At 50.5% G+C, this 10,000-nt stretch overlaps 1 protein-coding gene across 7 annotated transcripts in view; it reads left to right on the top strand.

The window, feature by feature from the left end:
• The window catches only part of tacc2 (transforming, acidic coiled-coil containing protein 2), a 272,493-nt gene that overhangs the window by 110,941 nt on the left and 151,552 nt on the right, over nt 1-10,000 (top strand). The gene's annotated exons all lie outside the window — the stretch shown is intronic.

Here is a 10,000-nt window from a genome sequence, read left to right as displayed (position 1 = left end):
TCCTTTGTATCTGAAGTTGTAACGTGTCTGCGTTGCTCAGAGGATGCTTGGCAGAAAATGCTTTGTCGTCGGTTATATGAAATGGGGCCAAATTTGTACTGTCACTAAATATGATCATATTTATTTTACAGTTATAACATTTACTTTTACATTTTAGTCATTTAGCAGACGCTCTTATCCAGAGCGACTTACAGTTAGTGCATACATTATTTTATATTTTTTTAATACCCCATGTGGGAATCGAACCCACAACCCTGGCGTTGCAAACGCCATGCTCTATCAACTGAGCTACATCCCTGCCGGCCATTCCCTCCCCTACCCTGGACGACGCTGGGCCAATTGCGCGCCGCCCCATGGGTCTCCCGGTCGCGGCCGGCTACGACAGAGCCTGGATTCGAACCAGGATCTCTGGTGGCACTGCTAGCACTGCGATGCAGTGCCTTAAACCACTGCGCCACCTTATAAGAAAGGTGAAATCTTGTAGCAAGTCATTTATCAATAGTTGTTACTATATTTAGAAATCATTGCAGTCATGTCAAGCCCTATTCCCCCTACTCTTGTTGAATAGGAAAAAAATCATATATGATTTCTTTATATTTTCATATTTTCATTGTATTTGTACTATGTACTTGAGCTTGTGTCCTCAAACGTGAGTACACCTCAGCAATTGATGACTATTTTTTACCAGAAAGGTGAGCTCCAGACCTTTCTAGAACTATGCAGCATTACTAGTTATTGTTTATGGCCATCTCATGAAAAATATTTATTTTTGGGTATGTCAATTTAGGCGGAAATCTACGTTTTGCCAAAACGTTCAACAGGTCTTTAATAGTCAACAGCTCAGACTGTACAATTAATGTTGATCCATGGTTCCCTTTCAACGTTATCTCTTCAGATAACAGGTATTGTCGTTTATGGCAATACGGCTTCTTATTGTGAAGTGTTGGATGTCACAGATTAGCAATTGCTATGTTACAGTGTAGTAGTCTACACTTCATTCTGAGGCTGGCTGGTGCAAAGTGTCTGTCTGTCTGTCTGTCTGCCTGTCTGTCTGTCTGTCTGTCTGTCTGTTTGTCTTCCAGATGGTTGAAGTTCAAAATCAGTATAACAGATGGGATTAAAAACAGAGCCTCACTGTAATCCTGTATTAGCAGAGATTTTCCTGGGATTGTATCCTGCTATCTGTCTATGTTGCTGTACCCTAACAACATGAAAATGAACAACGTGGTTGGCTGGATGATTGCTAATTCACCAGCTGACTTGTTGAGGGCTGGAAAATGAATGCCCAGTTATCCTCGCGGAAAAATAATACATTCTACAACATAATAAAGTGACATTATGATGATTTTGAGGTACAGAATGCAAAATACCAAAATCAAGTGCATGGGCTTCTTTGATGCTGCTGTGGATGGAACTCTGTGTTATTGGAATCCTAGAGCACACAGATGGAACTCTGTGTTATTGGAATCCTAGAGCACACAGATGGAACTCTGTGTTATTGGAATCCTAGAGCACACATATGGAACTCTGTGTTATTGGAATCCTAGAGCACACAGATGGAACTCTGTGTTATTGGAATCCTAGAGCACACAGATGGAACTCTGTGTTATTGGAATCCTAGAGCACACAGATGGAACTCTGTGTTTTTGGAATCCTAGAGCACACAGATGGAACTCTGTGTTATTGGAATCCTAGAGCACACAGATGGACCTCTGTGTTATTGGAATCCTAGAGCACACAGATGGAACTCTGTGTTATTGGAATCCTAGAGCACACATATGGAACTCTGTGTTATTGGAATCCTAGAGCACACAGATGGAACTCTGTGTTATTGGAATCCTAGAGCACACAGATGGACCTCTGTGTTATTGGAATCCTAGAGCACACAGATGGAACTCTGTGTTATTGGAATCCTAGAGCACACAGATGGAACTCTGTGTTATTGGAATCCTAGAGCACACAGATTCTTTCACTTTTTCAATCTGTGTCTGTTGTTTGTGTCATTGTCATAGTAATAGTCTGGTGTTTACTTGTTACTGTATCAAAGAGCCTGCAGGAAATATTAGCTCCATCAACTTCATCACTTTGCCCGTCACCTTCTGAGAATGGATTGCTTTATAGATCTGAGATTCTCCCCTGACCTGCTTTTTAGTCCAGGGCTAGGCTTGATGCGTCCCTGCGATAACGCAGTCTCACTTCCAGACACCTTGAGAGACATGGAGGACAGCTAAGTCTTGTCTCAGTATAAAGGTCCTTGATAGGTAGAGGCTTGTGATGAGCAGACCTGGGTTCAGATGCTATTTTATATATTTCAAATAGTTTTAGCGTTTGCTTTAGCCTGCCTGGAGTGTCTGATATGTGGGGTTTGCAGTTTTTTATGACTATTCTATTGGTTCCTTTACGCCAGGCAAGGGCAATCAAGTACAGATATGTATTGGTAATTATTTCAAATTGTATTTAAACCCAAGTGTGTAAGGTTTATGATAGCAGGAATGTATTCGGGCTTTGGCTTGACCAGTGTTCTCCAGTCTAGAGTTTTACTGGTTGATGTCATTGCAGTGAACCCAGTGCTACGGTGTTATGGTGCAGTGAACCGAATCTGCTACGGTGTTATGGTGCAGTGAACCCAGTCTGCTACGGTGTCACGGTGCAGTGAACCCAGTCTGCTACGGTGTCACGGTGCAGTGAACCCAGTCTGCTACGGTGTTATGGTGCAGTGAACCCAATCTGCTACGGTGTTATGGTGCAGTGAACCCAGTCTGCTACGGTGTTGTGGTGCAGTGAACCCAGTCTGCTACGGTGTTATGGTGCAGTGAACCCAGTCTGCTACGGTGTCACGGTGCAGTGAACCCAGTCTGCTACGGTGTTATGGTGCAGTGAACCCAGTCTGCTACGGTGTTATGGTGCAGTGAACCCAGTCTGCTACGGTGTTATGGTGCAGTGAACCCAGTCTGCTACGGTGTTATGGTGCAGTGAACCCAGTCTGCTACGGTGTCACGGTGCAGTGAACCCAATCTGCTACGGTGTTATGGTGCAGTGAACCCAGTCTGCTACGGTGTTATGGTGCAGTGAACCCAGTCTGCTACGGTGTTGTGGTGCAGTGAACCCAGTCTGCTACGGTGTTACGGTGCAGTGAACCCAGTCTGCTACGGTGTCACGGTGCAGTGAACCCAGTCTGCTACGGTGTTATGGTGCAGTGAACCCAGTCTGCTACGGTGTTACGGTGCAGTGAACCCAGTCTGCTACGGTGTCACGGTGCAGTGAACCCAGTCTGCTACGGTGTTATGGTGCAGTGAACCCAGTCTGCTACGGTGTTGTGGTGCAGTGAACCCAGTCTGCTACGGTGTTATGGTGCAGTGAACCCAGTCTGCTACGGTGTCACGGTGCAGTGAACCCAGTCTGCTACGGTGTTATGGTGCAGTGAACCCAGTCTGCTACGGTGTTGTGGTGCAGTGAACCCAGTCTGCTAAGGTGTTATGGTGCAGTGAACCCAGTCTGCTACGGTGTTATGGTGCAGTGAACGCAGTCTGCTACGGTGTTATGGTGCAGTGAACCCAGTCTGCTACAGTGTTACGGTGCAGTGAACCCAGTCTGCTACGGTGTTACGGTGCAGTGAACCCAGTCTGCTACGGTGTCACGGTGCAGTGAACCCAGTCTGCTACGGTGTTATGGTGCAGTGAACCCAGTCTGCTACGGTGTCACGGTGCAGTGAACCCAATCTGCTACGGTGTTATGTTGCAGTGAACCCAGTCTGCTACGGTGTTATGGTGCAGTGAACCCAGTCTGCTACGGTGTTATGGTGCAGTGAATCCAATCTGCTACGGTGTTATGGTGCAGTGAACCCAGTCTGCTACGGTGTTATGGTGCAGTGAACCCAATCTGCTACGGTGTTATGGTGCAGTGAACCCAATCTGCTACGGTGTTATGGTGCAGTGAACCCAGTCTGCTACGGTGTTATGGTGCAGTGAACCCAGTCTGCTACGGTGTTATGGCGCAGTGAACCCAGTCTGCTACGGTGTTATGGTGCAGTGAACCCAGTCTGCTACGGTGTTATGGTGCAGTGAACCCAGTCTGCTACGGTGTCTCGATGCAGTGAACCCAGTCTGCTACTGTGTCACGGTGCAGTGAACCCAGTCTGCTACGGTGTTATGGTGCAATGAACCCAATCTGCTACGGTGTTATGGTGCAGTGAACCCAGTCTGCTACGGTGTTATGGTGCAGTGAACCCAGTCTGCTACGGTGTTACGGTGCAGTGAACCCAGTCTGCTACGGTGTTATTGTGCAGTGAACCCAATCTGCTACGGTGTTATGGTGCAGTGAACCCAATCTGCTACGGTGTCACGGTGCAATGAACCCAGTCTGCTACGGTGTTATGGTGCAGTGAACCCAGTCTGCTACCGTGTTATGGTGCAGTGAACCCAGTCTGCTACGGTGTCACGGTGCAGTGAACCCAGTCTGCTACGGTGTTACGGTGCAGTGAACCCAGTCTGCTACGGTGTTGTGGTGCAGTGAACCCAATCTGATACGGTGTCACGGTGCAGTGAACCCAGTCTGCTACGGTGTTATGGTGCAGTGAACCCAGTCTGCTACCGTGTTATGGTGCAGTGAACCCAGTCTGCTACGGTGTCACGGTGCAGTGAACCCAGTCTGCTACGGTGTTATGGTGCAGTGAACCCAATCTGCTACGGTGTTATGGTGCAGTGAACCCAATCTGCTACGGTGTCACGGTGCAGTGAACCCAGTCTGCTACGGTGTCACGGTGCAGTGAACCCAGTCTGCTACGGTGTTATGGTGCAGTGAACCCAGTCTGCTACGGTGTTATGGTGCAGTGAACCCAATCTGCTACGGTGTTATGGTGCAGTGAACCCAGTCTGCTACGGTGTTGTGGTGCAGTGAACCCAGTCTGCTACGGTGTTATGGTGCAGTGAACCCAGTCTGCTACCGTGTTATGGTGCAGTGAACCCAGTCTGCTACGGTGTCACGGTGCAGTGAACCCAGTCTGCTACAGTGTCACGGTGCAGTGAACCCAATCTGCTACGGTGTTATGGTGCAGTGAACCCAGTCTGCTACGGTGTCACGGTGCAGTGAACCCAATCTGCTACGGTGTTATGGTGCAGTGAACCCAGTCTGCTACCGTGTTATGGTGCAGTGAACCCAGTCTGCTACGGTGTCACGGTGCAGTGAACCCAGTCTGCTACGGTGTTATGGTGCAGTGAACCCAATCTGCTACGGTGTTATGGTGCAGTGAACCCAATCTGCTACGGTGTCACGGTGCAGTGAACCCAGTCTGCTACGGTGTCACGGTGCAGTGAACCCAGTCTGCTACGGTGTTATGGTGCAGTGAACCCAGTCTGCTACGGTGTTATGGTGCAGTGAACCCAATCTGCTACGGTGTTATGGTGCAGTGAACCCAGTCTGCTACGGTGTTGTGGTGCAGTGAACCCAGTCTGCTACGGTGTCACGGTGCAGTGAACCCAGTCTGCTACGGTGTTACGGTGCAGTGAACCCAGTCTGCTACGGTGTTATGGTGCAGTGAACCCAGTCTGCTACAGTGTCACGGTGCAGTGAACCCAATCTGCTACGGTGTTATGGTGCAGTGAACCCAGTCTGCTACGGTGTCACGGTGCAGTGAACCCAATCTGCTACGGTGTCACGGTGCAGTGAACCCAATCTGCTACGGTGTTATGGTGCAGTGAACCCAGTCTGCTACGGTGTTACGGTGCAGTGAACCCAGTCTGCTACGGTGTTATGGTGCAGTGAACCCAGTCTGCTACGGTGTTATGGTGCAGTGAACCCAGTCTGCTACCGTGTTGTGGTGCAGTGAACCCAGTCTGCTACGGTGTCACGGTGCAGTGAACCCAGTCTGCTACGGTGTCACGGTGCAGTGAACACAGTCTGCTACGGTGTCTCGGTGCAGTGAACCCAGTCTGTTACGGTGTTATGGTGCAGTGAACCCAATCTGCTACGGTGTCACGGTGCAGTGAACCCAATCTGCTACGGTGTTATGGTGCAGTGAACCCAGTCTGCTACGGTGTTATGGTGCAATGAACCCAGTCTGCTACGGTGTTATGGTGCAGTGAACCCAATCTGCTACGGTGTTATGGTGCAGTGAACCCAGTCTGCTACGGTGTTATGATGCAGTGAACCCAATCTGCTACGGTGTTATGGTGCAGTGAACCCAGTCTGCTACGGTGTTATGGTGCAGTGAACCCAATCTGCTACGGTGTTATGTTGCAGTGAACCCAATCTGCTACGGTGTCACGGTGCAGTGAACCCAGTCTGCTACGGTGTCACGGTGCAGTGAACCCAGTCTGCTACGGTGTTACGGTGCAGTGAACCCAGTCTGCTACGGTGTCACGGTGCAGTGAACCCAGTCTGCTACGGTGTTATGGTGCAGTGAACCCAGTCTGCTACGGTGTCACGGTGCAGTGAACCCAGTCTGCTACGGTGTTATGGTGCAGTGAACCCAGTCTGCTACGGTGTTATGGTGCAGTGAACCCAATCTGCTACGGTGTTATGGTGCAGTGAACCCAGTCTGCTACGGTGTTACGGTGCAGTGAACCCAGTCTGCTACGGTGTTATGGTGCAGTGAACCCAGTCTGCTACGGTGTTATGGTGCAGTGAACCCAGTCTGCTACCGTGTTGTGGTGCAGTGAACCCAGTCTGCTACGGTGTCACGGTGCAGTGAACCCAGTCTGCTACGGTGTCACGGTGCAGTGAACACAGTCTGCTACGGTGTCTCGGTGCAGTGAACCCAGTCTGCTACGGTGTTATGGTGCAGTGAACCCAATCTGCTACGGTGTCACGGTGCAGTGAACCCAATCTGCTACGGTGTTATGGTGCAGTGAACCCAGTCTGCTATGGTGTTATGGTGCAATGAACCCAGTCTGCTACGGTGTTATGGTGCAGTGAACCCAATCTGCTACGGTGTTATGGTGCAGTGAACCCAGTCTGCTACGGTGTTATGTTGCAGTGAACCCAATCTGCTACGGTGTTATGGTGCAGTGAACCCAGTCTGCTACGGTGTTATGGTGCAGTGAACCCAATCTGCTACGGTGTTATGTTGCAGTGAACCCAATCTGCTACGGTGTCACGGTGCAGTGAACCCAGTCTGCTACGGTGTCACGGTGCAGTGAACCCAGTCTGCTACGGTGTTATGGTGCAGTGAACCCAGTCTGCTACGGTGTCACGGTGCAGTGAACCCAGTCTGCTACGGTGTTATGGTGCAGTGAACCCAGTCTGCTACGGTGTCACGGTGCAGTGAACCCAGTCTGCTACGGTGTTATGGTGCAGTGAACCCAGTCTGCTACGGTGTTATGGTGCAGTGAACCCAGTCTGCTACGGTGTCACGGTGCAGTGAACCCAATCTGCTACGGTGTTATGGTGCAGTGAACCCAGTCTGCTACGGTGTCACGGTGCAGTGAACCCAGTCTGCTACGGTGTCACGGTGCAGTGAACCCAATCTGCTACGGTGTTATGGTGCAGTGAACCCAGTCTGCTACGGTGTTACGGTGCAGTGAACCCAGTCTGCTACGGTGTTATGGTGCAGTGAACCCAATCTGCTACGGTGTTATGGTGCAGTGAACCCAGTCTGCTACGGTGTCACGGTGCAGTGAACCCAGTCTGCTACGGTGTTATGGTGCAGTGAACCCAATCTGCTACGGTGTTATGGTGCAGTGAACCCAGTCTGCTACGGTGTTATGGTGCAGTGAACCCAGTCTGCTACGGTGTTACGGTGCAGTAAACCCAGTCTGCTACGGTGTCACGGTGCAGTGAACCCAATCTGCTACGGTGTCACGGTGCAGTGAACCCAATCTTCTACGGTGTTATGGTGCAGTGAACCCAGTCTGCTACAGTGTCACGGTGCAGTGAACCCAGTCTGCTACGGTGTCACGGTGCAGTGAACCCAATCTGCTACGGTGTTATGGTGCAGTGAACCCAATCTGCTACGGTGTCACGGTGCAGTGAACCCAATCTGCTACGGTGTTACGGTGCAGTGAACCCAGTCTGCTACGGTGTTATGGTGCAGTGAACCCAGTCTGCTATGGTGTTATGGTGCAGTGAACCCAGTCTGCTACGGTGTCACGGTGCAGTGAACCCAGTCTGCTACGGTGTCACGGTGCAGTGAACCCAATCTGCTACGGTGTCACGGTGCAGTGAACCCAATCTGCTACGGTGTTATGGTGCAGTGAACCCAGTCTGCTACGGTGTTATGGTGCAGTGAACCCAGTCTGCTACGGTGTTATGGTGCAGTGAACCCAGTCTGCTACGGTGTTATGGTGCAGTGAACCCAGTCTGCTACGGTGTTATGGTGCAGTGAACCCAGTCTGCTACGGTATCACGGTGCAGTGAACCCAGTCTGCTACGGTGTTACGGTGCAGTGAACCCAGTCTGCTACGGTGTTATGGTGCAGTGAACCCAATCTGCTACGGTGTTATGGTGCAGTGAACCCAGTCTGCTACGGTGTTATGGTGCAGTGAACCCAGTCTGCTACGGTGTTATGGTGCAGTGAACCCAGTCTGCTACGGTGTCACGGTGCAGTGAACCCAGTCTGCTACGGTGTTACGGTGCAGTGAACCCAGTCTGCTACGGTGTCACGGTGCAGTGAACCCAGTCTGCTACGGTGTTATGGTGCAGTGAACCCAGTCTGCTACAGTGTTATGGTGCAGTGAACCCAGTCTGCTACGGTGTTATGGTGCAGTGAACCCAATCTGCTACGGTGTTATGGCGCAGTGAACCCAGTCTGCTACGGTGTTATGGTGCAGTGAACCCAGTCTGCTACGGTGTTATGGTGCAGTGAACCCAGTCTGCTACGGTGTTATGGTGCAGTGAACCCAGTCTGCTACGGTGTTATGGTGCAGTGAACCCAGTCTGCTACGGTGTTATGGTGCAGTGAACCCAATCTGCTACGGTGTTATGGTGCAGTGAACCCAGTCTGCTACGGTGTTATGGTGCAGTGAACCCAGTCTGCTACGGTGTTATGGTGCAGTGAACCCAATCTGCTACGGTGTTATGGTGCAGTGAACCCAGTCTGCTACGGTGTCACGGTGCAGTGAACCCAGTCTGCTACGGTGTTATGGTGCAGTTAACCCAGTCTGCTACGGTGTCACGGTGCAGTGAACCCAGTCTGCTACGGTGTCACGGTGCAGGGAACCCAGTCTGCTACGGTGTCACGGTGCAGTGAACCCAATCTGCTACGGTGTTGTGGTGCAGTGAACCCAGTCTGCTACGGTGTTATGGTGCAGTGAATCCAATCTGCTACGGTGTTATGGTGCAGTGAACCCAGTCTGCTACGGTGTCACGGTGCAGTGAACCCAGTCTGCTACGGTGTTATGGTGCAGTGAACCCAGTCTGCTACGGTGTTATGGTGCAGTGAACCCAGTCTGCTACGGTGTCACGGTGCAGTGAACCCAGTCTGCTACGGTGTCACGGTGCAGTGAACCCAGTCTGCTACGGTGTCACGGTGCAGTGAACCCAATCTGCTACGGTGTTGTGGTGCAGTGAACCCAGTCTGCTACGGTGTCTCGGTGCAGTGAACCCAGTCTGCTACGGTGTCACGGTGCAGTGAACCCAATCTGCTACGGTGTTATGGTGCAGTGAACCCAGTCTGCTACGGTGTCACGGTGCAGTGAACCCAGTCCGTTACGGTGTCACGGTGCAGTGAACCCAGTCTGCAATGGCCATATGGACATGTGTACATTAGTGATTTGAACAGCTCTGGTAACATTGACATTAGCCTTCCAAGTCTTACCTTCTAATAGTTGTTGAATCTGTCATCTCTGTCACCTCCATCTCTACTTCTGTCTATATGTCTCTCTCTCTCTCTCTCTCTCTCTCTCTCTCTCTCTCTCTCTATCTTACCCTCTCTCTCTCTCTCTCTCTCTCTCAATTAAATTCAATTCAATTTAAGGGCTTTATTGGCATGGGAAACGTGTGTTAACATTGCCAAAGCAAGTGAAGTAGATAGTAAACAAAAGTGAAATAAACTATAAATATTAAC

The sequence above is a fragment of the Coregonus clupeaformis genome, chromosome 1, assembly GCF_020615455.1.
Source record: "Coregonus clupeaformis isolate EN_2021a chromosome 1, ASM2061545v1, whole genome shotgun sequence".
NCBI lineage: Eukaryota > Metazoa > Chordata > Actinopteri > Salmoniformes > Salmonidae > Coregonus > Coregonus clupeaformis.
Note: the sequence above shows the minus strand (reverse complement) of the source record. Positions and strands in the feature narration are given on the sequence as shown.